Source organism: Temnothorax americanus, unplaced genomic scaffold (assembly GCF_048541705.1).
Source record: "Temnothorax americanus isolate GAGA-0224 unplaced genomic scaffold, ASM4854170v1 Scaffold28, whole genome shotgun sequence".
In the NCBI taxonomy this organism is placed as follows: Eukaryota; Metazoa; Arthropoda; class Insecta; order Hymenoptera; family Formicidae; genus Temnothorax; species Temnothorax americanus.
The window spans coordinates 535,226-560,080 of NW_027509421.1; the positions used below are offsets into that span (position 1 = coordinate 535,226).

Sequence of the window (24,855 nt, forward strand, 5' to 3'; positions counted from 1 at the left end):
TGGGTTCGTGGCGCGCTTTACAAGCTGGTTTACATACTCACGTAGGTTGGTTGACGCGCTTTAGACACTCAGTAATGTTGAAGGCGAGCCACTGAATCACGCGGGTGAGCTTTACGCACTCGATACTGTTCGAGGCGAGCCACTGACCCACGTAGGTTAGTTGACGCGCTTTAAATACTCAAAATAGCTGCTATATTTTCGAAACATTTTTTGTTAATAACTTTTTAACGAATAACGAGCGCGGGCTAAAACCTTCTGAAGGTCACTCAGGAGGATGACCTTGACAACATACTAAAATATCAAGGTCATCCAAGGTGGTCCCCTCCATCTAAACAATTACCCTTCTTTTTCTCCATTACTCGCTCTCATTGTCTCCGAAAGCGATAATAGTCGTTCTTCCTATCTTCATTTCGGGTTTTTTTTTCTTCCTCCTCACCTCTTCCTTCCCTTTTTTTTGCGGGCAAGTCATCCGCGCAAGGCAACGGGCATTAAACACTTTTTAAATCCTTTTTTTCTCGTTATGAAATTCTAAATTGCCACTGTCTCTCGGAAAAGGTGGAAGGGCAGAGACACAGGCAGGAGGAGGTGAAATAAGGGAGAATGGAGGGAAGAACGCAGAATGCGCGCCGCGCGTTAACCTCCGCGCGGCTACGTGCCAAGGCCGCGGGACGTTAATGCACATTTTATTACGCGCCTCTTAAATGGCGCTTTTACCGCGACGCTCGGTAAAAGGCCGAACTCATCTGGAATTCGAGGCGACATTACCGGAAAATAATGACCCCCGGGGTGAAAGCGATGACCCAGATCGTCCTGTTTGCGATCAGTGCGCGAATCTAATACGCGACATTACGACGTCTCGAATTCATTCATCGATATGTGTAATCTGCATTTATCGGTTACTTTTCTAGAACGGAAAACGTCGATACCTTGGAACTGGAATAATCAATAGCGCTCGTAGGATAAGAAATAGTGTGACTACACGATCACGCAACGAACAAAGGATGTTCGTCCTTCTATTTGCGACCTGTAGAACGGCATTGATCGTTTTAGTCTCGATGTATTGATTCAGTCGTCGAAAAATTCTTACGACTATGCAAGAACGAAGTTGGCAATAACACGAAGTATTTTAATCGATATTAGTCAAAGTGAAGGATATTCAGCATATTTTTTTAGTTTATCAACAATTTCTCACCTTAGAAATTATTATAGAAATAATTAGAAATTATTATAGAAATAATTTCTGTAAAAATTAAGGTACGTACGTTTTAATTTTTAATCAAAGAGAAAAAAAATTAATGTGTTCATTAAATTAAAGTTCGAATAATTTACGTATCAATGTTTGCGATACGGCTCGCATTGGCTTTCTTCTTTTTTTCTTTTTTCCTGTAAAAAAGTGTTTTAATACCGCAAAGTATCTCTTTGCTTTCTATAAATCTCTTTGGCCGTGTTCCAATGATCAATCAGATATATCTCGCATTTATCCGAATATCCGAGAAGTCAAAGTCAACTCTTGGCCTCGGGTCAAGCGATGCGTAACGCTGACAAGTTGTACAGACAGGTTGCTTCACACATCATATCGCATTAAAGCCTTTTTTCCTGCGGCTTCTTCAATTCCGTTACTCGATAACACGTCGTTATTGTTTCACATGACGACGAGGCCACGGCGGCCAAGAGCGAGATAATTGGCATTCGTTCCAAATGCCCTTTGCCCCCGCGCGAATATTTACACGCTTACATATGATACACGTCACGAGAACATCGACGCGATAGTGTCAACGGGGAGTCGCGATGCCGTTGTACGGAAAAGGACTTCCATTAAGAAATCGGAGACAAGGTGTCGCGTGAGCCGTGAGCACGAGCGAGCGTTCGCGTATCGATCGTATCCAGGACGCAATGGAAACAAAGAAGCAAACCTAGGAGAACCGCGGACCGTTTCTACTCTCCGGTTTACGTATGTACGTAATCGAGGTTTGTTGCCTCCGACAAGTCGCTCTCACGAAAGGGACACTCGCGCACTCTCGCATCTGCGCCCGCAAGAGTGTGGTTGGCGGAATTGAGATTACGGATTCGGACAGCTCGCAAAAATTATTTCGAGAGAAAGGAAGAGAGAGGAAAAGAGCATCCATTACGCGTTTTCGGAGAGTATTCAGACGAAGGTCAAATGTTTGCCAGAATTTTGGCAGAACGCGAGCAGGAGCCAGCGGGAGCGGAGGTGGCTCCGAGCGATCAATGCTAAACACGCAGAACAAAGGGAACTTTAAAGAGAGACAAAGAGAGATAGAGCGAATATAGGATTTATGCGAACGCAAGCTTTAAAGCGGAGAGCGCGAACAGTGCGCGAATCGTTGGAGATGTAACTAAAAAGTGCGCACGATGTTCGGTTGTTTATATTACGCTTCTCGTATAAAATTCTTTGAATTTGAAAAAGGGAAAGCCGCTGGGTTTCATCAGCCTTCATTTTTCTCTCACTCGATTTTATAGAAAAGTCTTTTCTCCATTTTCCTCTTTTCTCTGAATTTTTCCCAGTTTTTTCCGGAGGAGTTTTCTATTTTCTATAATATCCGTTTTGACGACTAAAGAGAAAATGAATTGATAACGAAATGTCGTTTTTCTAATATAAAGTCAATTCTCGATAAAAAAATTTGAATGAAATATGTACCCTCATCCTTTTTTCTGTCAAATATGGTAATCCTGCGCCACTCTTATCTATTCGCTATTGTGGTATTGATTGCCGAAGTCGTTAGCGCGATCGGTCGCCGGTTTCCGGTCGTCCAGAGATCGATCGAGCGTGCGAAATGCCGAGTTGGAAAAATCGCCTCGGCGCGGCGGCGCGGGCGGCGGCGGTGGCGGCGACGCGCGCGAGTAACATATCGCTTGATTGATGAAACATCGATTTTTCAAAAGGCGTCAGCGGTAGCCGCTGTCCAAATATCCGCCAATATCTCCATCGCGATACATAAGAGCGAAGTAATGGGGAACGGGGAGATTGTGGCAGCGGTGGGAACACAGCGAAGGGTGGAAACCAGGCGATGGGGATTCGCATTAAAACAAGGCGTTCGCGTTCTATCGATTGGCTGGGAGAAGCGTGCCTCTAGGACAAAAAGGACGGAAGGCCGCGTGCGCCACAGTGCCACACAAAGGACTCGCATCCTGCCACGGATATTTCGTCCCCCGTCTTTGCCTATATTCCTTCGCTTTTTCCGGCGTTTCTCCTTACTTCAAAATTACTGCGTTTCGATGAGATTTTCTTGAAAAGACGACGGAACTCTTCTCTAAAACTCCTCAGATAGCTGAGATTAGTAAAAATTTCTCGAATCTGGCATGAAAGAATCTTACATAACGTACCAAATGTACATATACGAAGATAATAGAAGGAGAGCATTTATAATTAGAGTTTCGAGAAAAGAACAAAGAATAAACTGCTGATGACGAAAAATTTATCCTCCTCTTACTCCAGTTATTATTTTTACATCGACTTTTAAACTCCATTGTTTCCAGCGTTTGTGGAAGCCTTCAAAGATATACATAAGACTCGTCCGTGCTAGTTAGATCGGTATACGCGCCTCTGCGATTCACTTACGGCATTTGGAATTAGTCATAAGACAGGTTCTTCGTGATACGAAATGACTCATTGACAGCGATGAATCATGGCAAGTCGTACTTATTTGACAACTAATCCTTTCTTATCAGTCGCGCCTGACCCAAATCCGCCAAGGCGCCACGATTCCACTACATTTTACCAGCGCGAGTCGGTGGTACACCTGAGAAACGCTCGCCGAACACGTCATCCCTTTCACGAAGGGCTGATTGAAGAGAAAGAAAAAAGAGAAAAATATGATCCTGTGTTGGGAAAACGTCACGTCTTACTTGAAGATGCGATCGGTACGTCATCCACACTCGATTAACGACCCCGGTGCGGTCGACGACAACGGCGAGAAACGATAGCGTAACTTCCTGAACAAAGGAAAAGGGAAACGTGCGAGAGAGTTCAACCACCACTATCGTCACAACCACCGGCATCACCGCCGTTCTAGGGAGGATGTATTCCCCCAAGAGGCTTCGGCACGTGGTCGAATTTTGTGCGGCAAACACTAACCTTTGTTCCTTTGAGAGCTTCTTAAAGCTGATGGCACAGCATCCTTGTCTCCGGGACAAAGGACGCGCCGTTGCAGTCGCGGGTAATCGATAGAGAACCCGCGGAAAAATTTATATTCTTCTACGCGGTTCTTTGCCAACTTTGAATCGAACACATCGTAGACATTGTAGACATCGCAGCGATTTCGTTTATACGGCAACATAAAATGCGCTCCTGTGACGCGCGCGATCGTTTAAATGATAATCAAACGATATCAAAATGTTAAAATTAAAATTAACGAATAACAGCGAAGCAGGATATCGCGTTAAAGAGACGCAATCGGGACGTGTTATGTGAAATTAATTCACCGAGGAAGAGGCCACAGATGTCCCGTGCCATTATTTTAATCGGGGGTAATATTCTTGCGGAGGATGTTTCCGGATGTTTCTATCCCGGGAGAAAGAGCGAGGTTGCTTTCTCAAAGTCAATTTTCCCCGCGGCGGCGCCACCATTTTAACGAGCGACTCGGCGAATAATGTAAAGTACACACTGAAATTGCCCTCCCCCTCTTCCCTCTGTTGTCTTTATTCCCGCTCTTATCTCTTATATATATATCTCTGTCGCGGATTCGTCTCCGCGTGAGTTTCCACGGAGATTTTTGCAAGCGCGCGACGATACGGATTTAATGGTCGAAGTGAAAATTGATTTCTCTCGAGTGGCCGAGACGACGCTCGCGTGTGTTTCATTGCTCCAGGCGAATTACACAAGGGCGATAGAAACCGGGTGCCCGAATAAAACGCCGAAAATAGCCGGCTGCTGCTCGATGGACAAATAGCACACGAGAGCGAGAGCGAGAGCAGAAACGTCTCCCCTCCGTCTAACGTCTTCGCCGTCACGAAACGAGGTCAGCCCGAATATCGTCGTCGCCCCGACGACGACGTTCTTCAAAGACTATTCGTTTCTTTAACGAGAAACGTCGAGATTTCATTAAGTATCTCGATTGGACCGCCCGACACCGCGACATTTTACCCAACACAGCGCGCATTTCCATCAAGTCTCGACAAAAATATGTGGAACCTCTCAGTTTCACGTAAAATAAATAAATGCTTGAAATTGTTAATTTCAATGGAATAATTTTCTTTTCCCTATTCTTCTGTATTCCCCTAGATACCTTAATAAAAGTGATGGATGTTACGTGCAAAAAAATTTACTGTTGAATTTATACATATAATATTCCCCTTCCTGTATATATATATATACAATAATATAATTCTCTAATAGCTTTAGTGAAAAATTCTTTGAAATATGAAAATATAGATGTGTTAATATCTATCTAATATATATCTTCATCCTAGTTTTAGATACTGAAGCGCGATATTCTTCATCATATAATTATTATAATTATACATATAATAAACTTGTAGTAACCACCGGCCGTTCGCCCAAGTTGTCAGATATGCACGAAGGCAAGAAGAAAATGAAAACGTTACAAAGTCGGCGCGTTCTGTCTGTTACGAACGTGTGCGCTCGGGGATCAATCTCGGCTTGATGTCGTGGCTTTCCGGCCTCGCATCGCGAATGCGATACACGCCTGCCGACGTTGCACAGGGAGGAGGAATGGTGAAAGGGCAAGAGAAAGAAAGAAGAGAATCGTTCTTCTTGAAATAGTCACGGATCGTAAGAGTCGGTTTCTCACGCAGCACCACGTATCTGCGAGCGCGGTGCGCATAGGAATGCAGAATTTCTTTCTCGCGGATAAGTGTGACCTTCGCTCTTCTACTTTACGAACTTGTCACGCGGAATTCGGTTGCCGAATTCGTGGGAGTCGTGCCCCGTCCTCTTGACCTCAGCGAAATTTGCATATCTCGATAAAATCAGTTGTTTCGAGTAAATGATAAATAAATTTCTCACCTTAATTAGTTTAAAATTTAATTAAAAATATGCTCGCAAAGTGTCTTTAACACAACGTTGATTTTGTTAAAAAATAACCGGTGTGCGGGTACATTATGACTCTAAAAGAATGTTTAAACCGTGCATATAATGAGTATCCTTGTGGGATACGAAGTACGTAAAATATGAGGGAATCATAAAATTCCGTGTTGCGTTGCGCGCGCGAGTAGCATGTGAATCCGAATTATCTTATAACACAGCGGTAATCCGCATAAAAATGAACGATTACATTCTTCCCATGTAAATCGAGTCTCAAATTATTTTCAGACGAAATACGGTGCTCGTAAACTGGCAGAACGTTTTATTTTTTTTCTCCGGATAGAGTCCTTTCGCTCTCATGAGAATAAACAGCGAGTCGACTTTTCGATATCAATTTAGAGCAAGCCAAACAATTACGCTCATCTCGAAAAACAAATAATGAAAGTAGTAAAACGATTTTTTGCAAATAAAAATGCTACGATATCAAATTATTCCCGTGTCTTTGGATTTTGGAAGATACGTTTATTACTTGTAGCACGACAACGTATTATTCTCGTAACTTAAGACTATTCTTATAACCGAATCGAGTTTCGGATCTGCAAGCTCGGAGCTTCGCCACGAGGAATAACGAACGACCTAGCCATAGAGAACTCGGCGAGCGCCAAAGTTTCGCTATTTCTTCGCGGAAAATGGCGAATATAAGGACCCAAGACGAAAGTTGTCTACCCGTTCCTGATTTTACGAGGCTGCTTTTTCGCGGCCGAACGGACGCGGGGATGTTTTTGTGGCGCTCGTAAAATTCAAGATACAGGGACTCGCTTAAACGGTGTCGACTCCGCTACGCGTCGCCGCGTACCGTGCGAAGGACGACAGGAACGAGATTCGCTCGAATCGCGGCGAATAAATCGATGAGAAGAATTTTCCATAGATTACGCGATTTCTGCATCTCGGTTTTAAATAAATCCTGGAGTTTGCATTACTCGGCACGAGATTTAAGTAATGCAAAATTTTGCGAACACATAAAAATTCACGAATGTAAAAATGGAAAGAAGAGAAGGATAACGCTGTCGATTTTAGTCGGCGAAAGAATGAAAACCGGAAACGACGGCACGAAAGAACATAAAAACGTTACGATCCGCCCGAGACGAAGGAAAGAAATCCACCTCGCGATTGTGCGAGATCAACTTCGTTCTCCCTCGATCGATCTCGTGGAATTAGAACCCGGCATCTCAAGGATGCTTACAGCTGACTAATTGGATAAACTTTTTACAACAAAAACGACAACGAATCTTCATAAAAAAAAAGTCAATAAAAACGGCTAACCCTTTATTAAAGATTCCTGAAAACGGATAGGTATTTGTTAATTTTCGTTTACGGCCGGTTAAAAGACCCGATCGTACAAACAATTTGCATTAAGTAAGCTCAGCTTAACAATTAGCTCGGAACTGGCTGTTTGTAATGCCGGGCCTGGATCTTGCTGCTCAGGATCGATACTCGGAAACGCTCCGGATACGTTCTTAGGAAAGGCAAAGTCCCTACGGTTTGGGACGATTTTACGACCGGTGCTGGGACACTGCGGGAGCGTTTCGAAAAGGGATCATCCTCCCTCCTCCGGGCCACTCATAATATCTCCCTTCTGTCTCTACTCCCCTGCACGTAACCACCGTCTCTCTCTCGGTTTTACGATCGCGCCAAATTTTACAAACGACCGGGGGGGATTATCGTGATTTTCCTCGGACGTCTGGGGTGTCGGCCCCGTCGATGATCGCATCGTCCCAGGGCGATGGAATGGAATAGAAAGAGAAGCGAGATGGCAGAGGAAGGAACGGTTCAGCAGGAAACAAAGTTGCCGAAGGATGCTTTTAAAAATTTTACGAGCAGCGCATCTCCGAGAGAAAAAAAAGTCGCACGAGAGGCAGGGAGAGAAGGCAAAGAGAGGACGCCGGTTAAATCTGGGCTTGCTTGGGAACAACGCTACTTTGTGCCACGGAGAAGAATGGGGAGAAGATTGTACCGTGTCTGGAAGAATGACGAGCGGTCTGTGAGACGGACGAGAAGTCATTTTCGGCTCGTCCTCTCCAAGAGTAGATGATTAAATGACGCCGCGTCGTAGTCTAACGTACAATTTGGAGGAGGCTTTATTGTGGCGCGTTTAAAAGGGGGAACCTAGTGTAACCTGTATATCAAATGTTATAAGAATTTCGTGAGCATAGAAAATATTTGCGAAAAATTTTGGAACCAACTAGACTGGCATATAGAATATACACACGACATATGAACTTATAAATGGAATTTTATCCCGAGCTCTATTGTAAAATACAAACCGTCGAGAGTGAGTTCAAATAAAACGGCAGATATAAAAATAAAAATAAAATAATGAGAAAAGTAAACGTTGAATTAAATTAGCAGGAATTGAAATTGCAGCGCTTTTACGAGAACATCTTCCTCTCCGCAAGCTCTTTTTCTTGGATTTCACCTTAAGAGATCCCTTTTATCCCATTTTTTCAACCCACGCCCACGTTACCTCGCACCGGGGCCATTGTTACCGTTTTTATTGAGCCCGTTTCTTCTCAACAAGCTATCTGCATGCATCGCTGCTTTATCAAAGGATCGTTTCGGCGGCAACGACGACGACGACGACGACGACGACGACGACGACGACGACGGCTCTGACGTTGGAAGGAAAAACCTGCGCGGCGTCGTTCCTCTCTGACCCGGGTATGGATTTTCCTTGTATTTTTCGTATTGACTCGCCATGAGGGAGAAAAGGCGTGCTCGTTCTCGCTATAGATTTCGGAGAGAGAACAAAAGGCAAAAGAGAGTAGAGAGGAGCGAGCAGAGAGGATGTATCCGCGACGAAGGGAGATCTCACCCCTTCGCTGCACCGCGCTCTCATCCTTCCCCCCCAACCCGGTAAAACGGTGAAATAAAACGGCCTTACGCCGGCGTCGTGTATGATTTAGATGCGATATAATTCTTCCTCCTAGTTCGACGACTTCGTTCTCCTACGATTTCTCCTCGGCGTTTCTTAACCCCTGTGCGTTCTCTATCTCCTTTTTCTCCCCTCGACGCCTCATACTCCATCTCTGCATCGCCACACGGACGATGGGTGAACCTGCTGTAGGCCGAAGAACGTACGGTGGGTTCCCGAGGAGGGAGCAAAAGGGAGAGAAGGAGAAGAGGGAGTGGATGGAGCGGAGATTCACGACGAAAACTTTTTCTTCCGCGGGTTTTACGGAGAAAACACGGTAACCCAGTGACACCCGAGGAAAGAAGTGCGTTATTTAAAGAGACCCGAGATATTTCGAAGTCCCCATTTTCACGGTCTCTTTTTAACACTTGCGTTTGCTCGCGCGATTGTGACATACAAACGTGACACATCGCGAGAACACGTTCGCAAGTCACGCTAATAAACCTTCTACTCCAGTCTAATTATTTATTCATGGTTGTTCCTTAAAGTAAAAATTAAACATATATGTGTCTTAGTGTTTCTTCATGCGAATATTACGAAAAAGTTAGAGGCCGTTAATTCGCAGGTGTTTACAAAAAGGAATTCGCATAACAAGTTAATTAAAATTTGATACGCCAAAGAAACTCATTCTATAAAGTCGCGCTATAAACTGTGGCCGTAGTAAAAGACGGTGTTATCGAGCTTGAAAGGCAACGTAATATCCTTCAGACAATTCTCGAGAATAAAAAAAAAGAAAGAAAGAAGGAAAAGAGAAAGAGAGGTCGTTTCGATCGAGTTCTGCTCATCGGTAATGCCGCACGCATTACCTTTTTGCTCTTATTGCTGCGAGATTATACGTCACGTCACTATAAATGTCCACCGTCTCGACGTAGAGAGTCGTAAAATTTCTCACTTCCGGTGAAAAACCCAACTCTACACATATACAACTTACGTGCGTATATAGGAACTCTTTCATGCTCGTATGCTCTTCTCTGTTTCTTTGCCAATTCGTAAAACATTCTCCGTGACGCATCGAGCATACATTTCTATTACATATATGTATACATATATCCAGCATCGAATCCGCTTTCTTCCCTGTATTTCTTTCTGTCTCGTCAGAGTTAGTTGATATATTTATTATATATTTAAATGTATTATTTCTGTACATTTACAACTGTTCCATATTAATTTTATTTCTGGATTTTCTTGATACAAATAATCGCTCAAGTCTATATTTGTTAGCGACATGAGAAAGGAACGACACAATAAGAGAGTCGCCAGTTTCTCTTGTCCTTGCAATAAAGCACTTACGTCATAAGTCCACGAACAGAAAATAAATAAGCGCGATTTTCATATATTTTCTGATAATGCCATTGCATTATGTAGATGAAGAATAATAAATCGCTTTCATTTGCGTTTAGATTATACGTATACACGCGTGCTAATTTATCGTCTAGTGTAACGAGCGTGTTCGCAGGTCGTCCCGTATCAGATTGTAGCTACAACAGCAAATTTCATGACTAATACAGTAGACGTGACGTCAATTGTACTGCGAAATAAAGATATGATTGAGTCGACAATAAAACGAGTACGTTCTCTAAACTATATCACAAGATATTTTGCTACCAAATATTCCGCTGAATTTTATTGTAGAAAATAAATATTTTTCTGTAAAGGGAGAAATTATACATGAATATTCCATATCGTATATATATATGTATATATAGTCTAAATATGCATTTAATTTCCATATTTGTATAACTCTCCGAAGTTGCCCAAAGTTGCCAGCATAGAGAGCAATTATTTTCATTCGCTTACTTACATCACGTCGCTCCTCGTTCTTTTTCCACGGATTTTTCTTTATTTTTCAATCGATCGTGCTATGACACGCGCACGATAAATGCAAATGTGAAACGCATGGCAAAGGTCGCGGATCCCTTTACGACCGCGGTAACACATTATGCTATGCTATTATTAATCGAGTCGCGGCGACAAGTAATTTACATCTCTACGGGGGTCATAAAGCTTTATTAAGAATTACGACGAGACGGCGATGGTGGATCGTGGTTAGCAAAGACGCGTGCATAAGCACGACCACATAGTCGACTTTTCTTCGCACTTTCTATAGGGTGTCCTTGATCGCTTCTTAATATAACATTCTTTCATTAATTCTAAGGAGATTCTTTCAAAATGTAAATGCACCAATATCTTCAAATTCTAAGTTCAATTGAAAAACTGGATGTGTTTTCATGGCTCAGATTACAAGCAAGTAATGAAGCTTTATCCTATGCTTACTTTTAATTAGGATTTACTTTGACAATATTTTCAATTCAAGTGAGAAAAGATACCAGTTCGATATAAGTTCCCTACATAAAATCTTCAACTTCTTACATTGTTAAATCTTTGATACACTTTCAGAATCAAATCTGCCCACACGAATAACTTCCTCATCGCGTATGCATGAGATTGGCTCAAAGGATTTTACATTACAGATTCACCGTGTCAGTAAAGATACGCCGAATAAAAATACGAATACATCCGATTATTACTCTATATTATATTACACATAATTTTTCGACAAGATAAGAATGTTCGATAGTATATCGAGAGATATTCGGGAAGATGTGGTGGAGATCCAGGGACACCGTGTATGCGTTCCATCGGCAGCGGGCACGAACGCGAATACTGCCGACCCACCACCTATCGCTACTACTACCGCCGTAACTATCGTGATCACGGAGGTTGCTATAAATCACAGAGACGAGGAAGAGCCGTCGCGCGCACCAAGACACCGTGGCGGTCTCGCTGATCTCCTCGCTAAAGGGGAAACCCTACGTCGAGATACGCGCTGCGCCGCGCCGCGCCGCGAAACCTTGATATCTTACGTAGCAACTCGCAAAATCGATACCATCCGTGTCTGCGTGCTCGTTCTCTATCTATCTCTCTTTCTCTCGGGCCATTCTCGCCAGATAAATAAACTTCGTGATCGACGCATCATTTACCGCTCTGTTACATGTCACATGCATTTGCGCTCATGTTATATGCGGATGTATTCAATTCGGAGTTTCGTTTCTTCAACGAAGCGATGAACGGTTATAGATTTACGACGAGATCGTTCGACGTTTCTCGCACGCGAGTGCCACACCGCGCCGCGCTATTAATTCAGAAACGCCGCGCCGTTGCGGAGAAGCGTCGCCAATTCGTAAGGACGATACGCTCGCGGTTTAATATGCGGGTCGCGTTGACGCGAGACGAAAATTTCGGATCAAATTCGGCGAACTCGTGAGATACGGTTGTCCTCGAACAAACGGTGCCTCCCGTACGCGCGACCGTATCGCGAAAACACTTCCGCCGCCAAGAGTATATCGATGAGGATTTAATTGAAACGGACAAAAACGTGCGGTTTCTTTGTTCGCGGAGCTTATCCTCCATCTTCCTCTCGCCGAAGAGCGCGATAGCTCTTTGTCCAGGATATAGCCGCTGGTACAAAGGGGAGGCTCGACCAGCTCTCTCTCCCTCCGTTCCCTCCCCTGCCTCTCTCCCTTCTCGAGGGTACCAGGGGGTGAACGGCATGTTGGCGGTAAAGAGACAGCGGGGAGTGGAACCAGCGGGGAGGGGGAAACCACGCATGCTTGCTCTGGATGGTTCGTCGGCTGGGCGGTTTGGATGGTTGGGTTAGTCGACCCTTCCTCCCGGCCACCCCTCCTTGCACCACGGGGTTCACCCCGCTCGCTGGATCGATATGTCCCACTGAACCAACTGAGAGCGAGCCTCCAGAGAACGCAGTTCACCCCCTGCCGTCAGCCACCCCCTTTCGCGCCACCCCGAGCCGCACAGACGTCGTGTCCTCCACTACCGAACGGGCGGCGACACCGCTTCCTCCTGCTCTCCTTAGCAACAAGCTACAGCTACGGATCCGCGCTTTCTGTTCGATCGGATTCTATCTTCATCGCTCTCGAATCGTCCCCCCTCCCACCCCGCCCCCCGAAGTAGACTGCATTTCCGTGGAAATATCAGCGCCCGCGTAAATAACCCATCTTTTCGCGGTTGCGAAATCGATACCCATTCGGCTTTCTCGCCAATCGAATCTTAAAGGATATCGGCACTTGGGTATTACAGTCGCGCATGGATGATGTAAGATGCGCTTGTCCGGAAAATGCGAATTGCGCTCGCGGAATGCAATTCCTTGATAGCACAATTCAATTTCGAACCATCGAAAACGGTCGCGAATTTAATTGTAGGAATCCACGCTGAAGAGAGAGAGAGAGAAAGAGAGAGCTCTGGATGGGACCCAGCATTTTGTCGCACGACGTATCTACACGGCGAGAGTAACTGCACGTACCGGATTTCGCCGTTCCCGAAATGTAAAAAAAAGGGAAAAAAAGAGACGCGAGAAGCGGAAGAGAGCGGTCGGTTGGTCGGAGCTAATGGAAGACAGCGGGATTGATTATCCATAAACACACACGAGCGGCCGAACGTCGGGCCGTATCGCGCATCTATTGCGCGAGAGAGAACAATGGCGGCTAATGGTTCCCGGAATCGTAATTAGCGTCAGTTAACCGGGACGAATAACGAGACGAGTCGATTCTATGGGATTTCATTGTCGGGAATAATGAGCGCTTCGTAGTAACCGCGGTTGCGACCAACCGACGGACAGCTCGAAATATTGTACGCCGAATACTGGCCGAATGCCGGGACCCGGGAACAGGCGGCGCGTTAATGAAACGCGCGCGGAGCACGATTTATCGACAGATTATAGATCGTTTGCTCGCGACTCTCGTTATGCCGGCTTCCGTCGCGCATTCGACATCGAATGACCTGGTGATTTCGCCGGATATAGTTCGCGTTTTCAAAAGTCAAGTTTCCCGAAGGATTCGTATTGCGAAATCTGGCAGGCAAAATTCGTGGCAATAAATCGCGATACCGTGGACAATAATAACACGAAAGAATGTAGAATTTAATATTAGGTTCGCGCGTCGTGTCAATCTGACAAAGATTGATATCTAGAGAAGGGAGAGAACCCCAATTTTATCCAAAGATAAAACACCCGCGGACGATGCATTACGCTCACCATACGTCAAATCGGGAAACATTGCCGAAAAGTTTCCGTCGCCGGCTTCTCCCTAAGAGTTGGGCGTTCTCGTATTTTCTATGTGCCTGCCAAAGAAATTTCCGACTTGCTAGGGACGCGCGGCTGCTGTTGACGATCGCGAGCGGGCGACTTCGAACGAGAACTTTCGTCGTTCTGAAAAGGGTTCGATAAGGGGTCGCGCGCGAGTCGTCATTGTCGTCGTGTCGTATGTGATTTCGGTTTCGCCACCTCCGGTGCAGGTATCGTTCTCGTTAGGTGAGTTTTTCACTGCGCTTAATGCATCGTTTCCGATATTCCGGTACACGACGGCGTTCGAAAGGATACTATCACATTTCGTACTGCGACGCATTTGTGTATCTGTAAGACACACTCGTCACGCTTTTCCATCCGATAGTATTTAACAATATACAACTTAACGATTATATAAAATATATAATATCACAATGATGTAATAGTAATAAAATGATAATACAGAGAGGGAAAGAGTAATATATATAAACTAAACGATATAACGTTATTTAACTTACGTATACAGAGATAATGATAAAAATGCAATAATAATACAATAGAAAATTAAAAAAAGTTTGAATGTATAATGTAATTAGGTTTGCGATTCTTCGCGAGGCAAAATTGCTTTCTCTTAATTGTATTCCAAGTTATCATTATTTCCCATATTTATACCTCGTAGACTCGTTTTCGCGGTATTGTAATCGTATCGCGGTATAACGGCGACTGCCATATGTTGCGAGGTCGCGATACATAATGAAGACTAATAGTGGCACTGTCGCAACCGCAAGTGTCGGAACACTTAATGTCACGCGAAAATGAGCCTTAACTGATGACTCGGAAACTCTCTCTCTGTGTGTGTGTGTGTGTGTGTGTGTGTGTGTGTGTGTGTGTGTACATTCGTGCCTCTATTCGCTACAAGTAAAGCTGCTTGTCTTCAGTTCGCCGTGAACTGTTTCATTTCGAAAGTCCTGTACTCAATCGTGTCAGATACTTATGCGATTAATAATTACCGCGTAACCGTACTTCGAAAAAGAGCCTGGACTTTTCTTTCACTGTTCGACTATTTTCCGTCGATGTGAATAAAGATTCGTTTGTCGATAGATAACAACGAAAATAGCACACTCAGAGAAATTAACGAGTTCAATTCAAATTATGCATTCGTATGCCTAGCTAATACTAATTATAATCGTTGCATAATGTAATTCAGGAATGTGAAAGAGTAAAGGCCGTTGCTCGAGCGAAAATTTCGTCTGAGGCTCGCTCACACATAATTAACGTCGATAAATTTAATGAGGAAGACTGCAAAGTCGGAGGAAACGGCGGGATCACCGATCGATTTATACATTCCCGCGGCCAGTGGGTTAATTACGTTTCCGGTAGCGTGACTGCTCGCTCACGTATGTACACTCATTCCCGGACAAAGAAGACGCTCGAGCGAATCACTCGCTATCTGTTCTCGAATGGTTGGCAAAGTGGGTGGTAGCGGCGCGGCGGCCGCGCCACCGCACCGCTACGCGGCAAGACGGACGAGGAACACGCATATGCATGTGCGTGCGTCATCGGCGAGATATCGGCGTGCCGCCGAACTGTCTGTCAGGCGAAGTTGACGGCGTTCGCGCGCGCGCGCGAGCGATTTCTATCCATGCGCGCGAGACGGCTGTAATACGCGCGGTGCGTCCGCTCACGTGTTCGTGCACGCGAGTCCGATGGAGCGCGAGAAACTAGAGAGAGGGAGAATGAGGTGGAAGGAGGAGGAAAATCGCGGACCGATGGAAAAGGAGGACAAGGAGCGGGCGGAGAGAAAGAAAGAGAGAGAGAGAGAGAGAGAGAGACGAAACGGCGATTAGGTCGCGGTGACTTGTACGTCCCGCATCATCGCTATACATAGATCGAAACGCACTTGTCGCGAGGCTCGCGCTCCGGAATTAGATACGTTACGACATGCGCAAGCGTTGCACTTTTTCCCCTCTTTTTTCGCTGTATTCCCGCTTTTTCTCTCGTTTTTCTTCATTCTTTCAAGATTTACTTTACACGCCCGCTTGCGAAACAGTCATCAACGACTACGCAATCGTCTTGAAACATCTCTCATACTTATAAGACATCCTGAAAAGATCAGCGAGAGAAAAATATGCACAAATAAATAATATTTAATTAATAACATAATTATAGATAACAAATTTTATCAACTGTTAGAGGTAATAAATTGTCAATTACTCGTTCCCTGCAACATCTATATAAAACAGTGTCCGTCGCACATCGGTTAGATGCATGGAAATGGGTGTCGCGCGAGTTTGCTCCAACCGTTAAAGCATGGGATTTAACGAGTTGGACTGTACAAGAGACGCGTCGCTGACGAATGAGTTACAATGAATCCCGTTAACATCGCTTCGTTACGCGAGCGAATCGTGCACGTCAGGCGCGCGGTTAACTCAACGCGGACGACTACGCGTGATTACGCGCGGCGGTATAATTGTGACGTGAGCGCGTACACGCTAAATTTCGCACCGCGGGGGCGCAAGGGAGGAGGGGGGAGGGAGGACGGCCTGGGGGACCACGCGCATCCGTCTGCCTTGTATAATTGCGAAAATATCGGCGAAATGGGCTTTCGGTGTAACGCGCGCTCGTTAATCGCGCCGCCGGTGCCCGTCCGCGGTGATCCACGATGTATTTTTCGCCGATACTCGACCGCCTCGCATTTACCGGGGTGTCCTTCCCCGTGTCCCCCTCCCTCCCGCCCCTTCCTCTCGCGAGCCGTCCCTCACGATTAGCGCGATAAAATGTATTTTACCGCCGATCAATTTCCCGGGATCGCGCGCTGCTCCGATTAAACAGTATACACCCGGAGGAAAATTGTCCTGTCGCGCCGGCCGCGTGCACGTGCGGCGTGCAATAAGGCCCACGGCATCGCCCTCGCTGCATTACGTGACGACACGAGTGCGGTTTCACGTGCGGGTCAACGCGAATCTCTCGCAAAAACGCATGCGGAATAATTGAATTCGCTCGTTCGGTGAAAACGACGTTATATCCAGGGTTGCCACCCGTCCCGATTTTGCCAGAACTGTGCCGATTTTTCAATATTTGTCCCACGTCCCGGCAGGATAGCAGCGGGACGCTAAATGTCCCGATTTTTAGAGAGCAGCAGTTTTAAATTATTTTGACAGTCAATTTGTGTGACTTTATGTTTTCTCCCTCATGTAAGCAGGAACTATAAAATGTAAAAAGATATTGCCAAATTTTTCTCCTGAAGATATCAGTATATTGATCAAAAGTATATAAGTAAATATCTTTAAAAGTGTAAAGAAAGAGAAGCTACACGTTATTTATCAATTGTTGTATCTTGTGCTTCGAGCATTCCACCATCTAACGCATTTGTGGAGCGAGTATTTTCCTACATGTCACTATAAAATAAATAAATATTAGAATAAAAGACCATACTAATAAAAAGATAAAATATACTTTTAAATATTTTTATTTATTAAACTGACCCCTTTCTTTTTTTTCCCAATTATAAGTCCCGATTTCTGGTAAAGAAAAAAAGGTAACCCTGGTTGTGTCATCTCACGGAGGAAACGCGCGTTTCTCTGACGTGAAATTTCAAGAACTGCCATTGCGCCCGCGTGTATACAGCATCCAAGTCGGTATGTTTGAAAAAGGGGCATTCAATATTTTTATAGTTCTTCAAGTCCTCCTGACGACTTTATTGCCAATCGGAGACTGTGTGTACCGACTCGAGGAAGAAACTCGCATGGCATCTTCGAAGCGAGTGCAGGGAAGATAATTCACTCCGAGAAGTGGATCCTATAACTCCTCTCCGAACAACATCGAATAAGTTTCTTCGATATTATTGCCGCGCGCGCGCACGCGAAAGGTTCCCAGCCTTTCCGTATCTTATCATTTGGAATATGAAACGTCCCGCATGCCGCGTGCCGGAGAATTTACGAGCTAACTTTATAGAGTGGCGTGCCCGTTAACTTGACGTGTATCACGGACGTGTGTCTCATCGTCATAGTCACGCGTGCGTTTTCGTTATTAACTCTTTCCAGTTCACTAGTACCATATGGCACTAGTTGGCACCCGTAGACGACGCGCAGTTTATTTTCGGCAATAAATTTGCCACGCGGTCGGACGGACGGTCGTGAGCACGGCGAGAAATATCGCGTTTCGCGCAAGCTAGTACATACTGCCTATCCCCAGCATCATTATCACCGATAATCGCCTGTTTCACGAACATCACGCTCGCCACTGATCAACCGCAACAGCCACGATCTCTTTTCCAGCATTCAATGCTGGATTTAAACACATGTTTCTTTTCTTATTAAGAGCGCAGCATATGAATATGTAACGTAACGCAGGTTATGAATAGAAATTGACGAGTTATTATTATCCGTGATATATTAATCACGTCTGATGAAATATCCTCTCCTCGTTACGTGTGGAGAGTGCTAAATGAGTTTTTTTTATCCAAAATGAAAGTCCACGCACGCGACAAAATGGTGAAGCAGAATTGATTCTCCGTTTTATGACATTTTCACAGAATATAAATATCAGTTTTATTCACATTAGGAATTCGGAATTCGTGGAATCTTCTCTCTTGGTTTTGCTATAATCTAACCGCGAAAATTTATAGCCATGATGACGGACGTGTATGTGCGGGGTCCCTGCTAGAACTCTACAGATTCTTCATCATTTCTTTCCTTCTTACGGTTCGTCCTCTATTCTCCGACGTTCGTGTCTTTCGTCGCTCGTGCGTCACGCTCGTCGGTCTTTTTGTCTTCTTTCCGTTTGTCATGTCATCGGACCTCTGTCTCTTCGACGTTTTCAATGTCATTCATCAAACGTGCTGAATCGTAACAATTCGACGTCCGCGGAAGTGCGTGCTTCCGGGGGAAACGTGTATTATATAGGGCGAGACGTACAATTACCCGACACCTTTACAATACGAGTTTTCGTATATGTAATTGTATGCATGCAATTTATGGTGTAGCGTTATAGTAGTGTAGGATCAATAAAAGTCTTACGATACTCGCAAGAGTGTCTTGTGACGTTGCGTTTCTCATTCACACACACTCGTTCATTTGTTATCCGTTAAAAAATCGTTTATGGCGCGATTACTTCGATGATTCAGCGACATTTCGACATTTCTCGCTTATACGGTGTCAATAAAATATAACAACGATTCCGTGCTCTTCCTGTTCTAAAACAGTATATATATACCGCTTTTTTCCTTCAGCCTTTGTCTTCTCGCGTTTCAGCAAAGCTCTTTGAACTACGGGCGGATTCGCCGTTCGTGTTCAAAGAAAAGTGCCGGTTGCACTTGGCGAAAAAGTACCGCGGCGATTTTCAGGAAATATCTTTGTCGCGGGAGGAAGGAGCTCTGAGAGCGAGCTTGCCGAGAGAGAGAGAGAGAGAGAGAGAGAGAGAGAGAGAGAGAGAGAGAGAGAGAGAGAGAGAACTTTTGCGGTTGCAAGCGTCGCCCCGCTATATATTGTGTAATGACGACTGCTTCATTACGCGAGTGTGTTTGAGCGAAAGAAGTGCCCGCCTCTTTCATCTCGCCGAGGCTCGATTAAAGGTTTCATTCTTTCAATGGACGGTGCACATTGGAAAAAGCCAATTCTTAACTTTTAATTATCCGATACGCTCCCCGTTAAAAAATATCAGTCATCATTTTATTCATTAATTTAATAAATTCTTAAAAAAAAATAACTGATAAAATTTTAGCAAAGAATAATGTAGATGTGCAGGTCCGTTAAAATAATATTTTTTATTAAAAATGAATATATCTTCTGCAATCGTAAAATTATTCATATGTATTAGGTCTATTATTAGGATATGTATATTAGTATAAGGATAAGTATGTACAGAAATCATCTGCTATTTTGGGTATGATTTATCGCGGGGGAATTAATATTAATCGGAAGAATCGAAAGACTGCGTGTCTTGAAAACGGTGCCGATAAAAAGGTGTGTCCATCTCTGACCCTTTAATCGCAGTGACGGCAAAGCGGAGTGAAAGGACGACGTATTTTACGAGGACTTAAAGCGGTTCAATCGTCGAGCACCTTTTCACGGATCGTTCCTGAGATCGGAATCGAATGCCAAACGATCTCCAATCGACCGTCACGTGCTGTCCCAACAAGCTTTACTATTTTATTAGAGAGGGAAGCCACGCTATACAGACGCAATGAGGATAGCAGCAAGCACGACGGAGAGGAAATCAGTTAAAACGAAAAGGGAAATAGCAGGCGAAGAGAAAATCTCTCTTTCCCCTCCCCCCCTCTCTCTCTCTCTCTCTCTCGTGTATTTCAGCCCGCGGCACTAAAAGCAGTGGTTTCGCGCCCGGAAAACCCGCACTTTTTGGCCCCGGTCCAAGAAGCCTGTATATATATAGCGGGACATACCACTCCAGATATCCTAACCCAGTAAACTCAAGCGTACGTTAAAACAATACGGCACACGCGATGACGTTGCTGGTCGCTCGCTCGGGAAACGTGGCCGCGCGCTGTAACGGACACGTAGCGATAAAAGTATCCACCACCTGCGCATCTGCAGGTATCTAAATCGACTTCTTATCTTACGCAGCGGGCATGCTTTGAACTGTTATTTTAAAAGGCACGGAATGACAGAATGAACATATATGCTTCACGAGAGAAAGGTTTTCTCTGCAAAAAATTAGTTTCGCAATTGTTATTTATTACAGCTGGATTATGAAAGGTTCGACCAAGAGGTAATTGGATTATCTCTTCGCCCGAAAACGATACGGAAATATTAAGATATCTCGATTAAAAGGCTTATCTGACGATGCATTCGGTCGATATACGACCGCGACTCGATAGAAAGAAAACGGAGGAAACGCGGACGTTAACGCGGGTAAATTAACATTGACATAGAAATATCTTCAGCTTCTCGAGAGCGGAAAAGCCGAGGCAGGGATGGGGAAGGGATACGATTTAAGGAAAGTCAAAATCGTTTTACGGGGCAATCGGTTTCCATGCGGAATACGGGATTATACGACGCTATTTACGCGAGTGGAGATAAACGATCGCGGAATAGAAGGAGGCGGATGGTTATTGGTCCCAATCCATATCGGACGACGTCCTGCTCCGCCGCCCTGCATACCTTCCCATTCTCGGCTCCCTCTCGCCAGGCGCGGCCCCTTCCGTGATTTTTTGCGCGTCGGTCGCGCGCGGTTTTACGAGCGACGCGTTCCTCGGCGAGGTGATCTAATTGGCGCATAAATTAGGCGACCCGGCAACGCTCGAACCAACTGACACTTACGACCGCGTGCCGTGCATCGCGCGGCCTTTCAAACTCGCATCCGTCCGGTTACCGTCCGATTCTACCTCGCTTCCGAACAGGGAACTCGCCATGCGATCGAGCGCATTATCCGAGACCATGATTTCACCCACTATATCATTTTAGCTAAAATAAAAAAAGGCCCGATAATAAACTTTCGATCCGCTTCCCACACGGAGAACTTGCCGCGCAGCGTTATCTCACAATCAGCTGCTCAGTGACCTATTTCAGTTAAAGTAAAATAACGTGATGAGACAAGAGAACAGAGAGATAAACTTTTGATTTATTTTACTTCTAGACGGGAAACTTGCTGCAACGCTTCATCTCACAACAGTTATTCAATACGGGGGATTTGGTAGCGCGGCAGATTATAAAAACTATTGTACATTAATCTACATAAAAATAAAAACGTGACAGGAATAGCTTGATTGATGAAACGTCCGGCGGTCCGGCATATATTTTCTCAAACAATGTGATAAATTATATTAAATATTTCGCGGTTTTTCCGATCCGTTTATGTACTTTGCATTTACCTTTACATTAACTTACGCGCGAGCGCCAGCGCGCACTGACACGTCCCATCGAATTCGCTATAAATCACTTCATTTACCCATAAATCACTTTAGTCTTACAAAATGAATTTGCACGTACAATAAATAATTTGCTAATTCACAAGTCAATCCAATTGATTTGGATTGATGAGCCGAACAAAAATTCGAGCGCGTCTCTCGCTCGCTGTGCACGGCCTGATTTCCCCGCGCGCCGCGCTCGCCGACGTTCGCGCTCGCGCGAGCAAATTCGACGGCCGATGCGATAAACGAGGAGGAATAAACCATCGGCGGACCATACACCCTCCATTCGCGTTTCGCCGTTCTATTTTCTACCGTAATAAAGATCGATATCCGCGCGCGATTTATCGGTCTCCGATGGCCCCCGGGCCTGGCCTGGCGATCGCACGATGGACGACACGAGCGTCATTTCGAGAGGATCTATAGCCCGTTCTCTACAGGACGATACGGACTCGTCCTATTACCGATAACGACGGCCGTACCAAAAGTGCGTCCCCCCTGCGAGCGAAATCTCCAAGATATATTTTTTTATATAGAAAAATATCCCCGGTGGGGAAAGTTCTGTCCTACGTCGCGCCACCTCGCTGTGTCGCAAGTCCGGCGTTATCAGTTCGGTCTAACAAACGTGGTTCCTAACGGTTGTTGTTCTTCGAAGAACAAGGAAATTCAATCTTAAAATACAGCATGTGTCGTAAGTAAATGCAATTTAATAGCAAACAGAAATTTATCTATTTTTAAAGCGGTAACAGTGTAGTGCTTTTGCATCATGAAAATTTGGTCGCTGCAACTTCGGCTCGATGCTCGAAACAAAACGCTCTTTCGCATCTGTCCTCGCGCAAATTGACATTTTGTAACGACGCGACGTACAGTCCGTTTGACAAAACGACGATGAATATTCGCGCCGCGTCAGGAGATCGAGCGGCAAGCTACTGGCGCGCATCATTACGGCACGAGATCTCGTGGTTACCAGGCGTAATGATCGCGCGAGCCATTGAAAAATTAGCATTACGCAACGCGGATTGGCTCTTGATGTTGATCCCGCGATATTTATAGAAAATTATCAATTTTAATTTCCTAACGTTGCCTTTTATATATTTCCTCGTTTAATCACACTTCTACTAGATATCTTTACTAGCTTTCAGAGATTATTGGAGCTTCAAGTCCTCGAAAAGTCACCTTTCATCCGCGATCGTCACGAATCGCCATAGCGATTTTTACGTACGATCCGCGAAGTGGTTTAATATCCGCACGTCCCGATATCTTCGTCATTCCCTTACAGCTTATCTATTTCTGCGAGGACGTCACAAAAGCCGCGACGACGACGGTCATCTTTCGAGCGACGACGGCGAGAATGAAGCTTTTCATACTCGCGTCTGCCAACGAGAGAGAGAGACGGTAACCGAAATCCGATCGGGCTAACACACCTCGCCGGCTGCGGAATTCTTTTGAGCGCGAGATCACGCATCACGCACGCTTTTCACGACCATTATATCGCCGGTCGACGTCATTCGCTCGCTGCCCTTTGATGTTCTTCGCGGAATTTTAACGGAGGAAAGAGCGCGCCGAGGAAAAAAGGCGCAGAGTCGGACGAAAAGTTTCCACAATCAACATTGCGTAATCCATCTCGCGAGTACACGCTAGGTATATACTTTGCGTGTATTTTTGCTCGTTACATTACGTATGTATTACGTACATCGACTATTCTCGACCTCGAGAAACTCTCAACAACGTTGATCGCGTCTTTCGACCAGGGTTGCAAATAATTAAATCAATTTCTGATTTAATTCAAAAATAATTAATAAGTCAATTTTGAATTATTAATTATTCTAAACTTTAAATCGTAATTAAAATTTGATTTATGAATTACACAGGCTTTAATTCACAAATCAATTTTGATTCGTGAATTACGAAAGCTTTAAATCAAAAATCAATTTTGATTTATAAATTGCACCGGCTTTAACTCATAATTCAAATTTGATTTGTGAATTACACAGGCTTTAATTCACAAATCAATTTTGATTCGTGAATTACAAAAGCTTTAAATCATAAATCAATTTTGATTTGTGAATTACACAGGCTTTAATTCATAATTCAAATTTGATTTGTGAATTACACAGGCTTTAATTCATAATTCAAATTTGATTTGTGATTTACACAGGCTTTAATTCACAAATAAATTTTGATTTGTGAATTACACAGGATTTAAATCACAAATCAGTTTTGATTCGTGGAATTACAAAAGCTTTAAATCATAAATCAATTTTGATTTGTGAATTGCACCGGCTTTAATTCATAATTCAAATTTGATTTGTAAATTACACAGGCTTTAATTCACAAATCACTTTTGATTTGTGAATTAAATACTGCTTAATTCACAAATCAAAATTGATTTATGATTTCTTAATTTCTTAATTACCAGTTTCGCAACCCTGCTTTCGACGTTCACGTCCATGCAGTGCATTAGCTTCCTAAGTTTCCCAAGATTTATTAATTAACTAATAATTAACTAATCATTGTTTTTAAGAGATTATCACCAATTTAAAGTACATTATAATTCGGCGACGCGTTGGGTACTTCCGCTCTTAAATAATTCTTTTCAAGAAAATAGCAGTCTCGCGAAAAATTCCATGAGAGGCAGGGAGATGGAAGTTCGGCGCGGTTATATATTATGCGAGCGATACTTTAAAAGTTCCGTGGCGAGATGATGGCGACGAGGTCGACATCCGCCGCCGCGAACTAGAATACGGAAGGCAGGGGCGGGGTCACGCCCTGGCGTTAATTATTAATTATTCCGGTCGATTCGGTTCCCGGCTAGGAAACGAAGTTATATCTTCTTACCCGGCCGGCGCCAACGACGCCCGCCATCGCCATTGCCCCGTCTCCTTCTCAGTTCCCGTCTCGGTCTCCGTCTCCGTCGCCATCCGACGTCGCCGCTA

General features: G+C 44.5%; 1 protein-coding gene across 11 annotated transcripts in view; it reads right to left on the bottom strand.

The window, feature by feature from the left end:
- The window catches only part of LOC143899662 (growth factor receptor-bound protein 14), a 251,125-nt gene that overhangs the window by 77,965 nt on the left and 148,305 nt on the right, over positions 1 to 24,855 (bottom strand). The window lies entirely within an intron of this gene.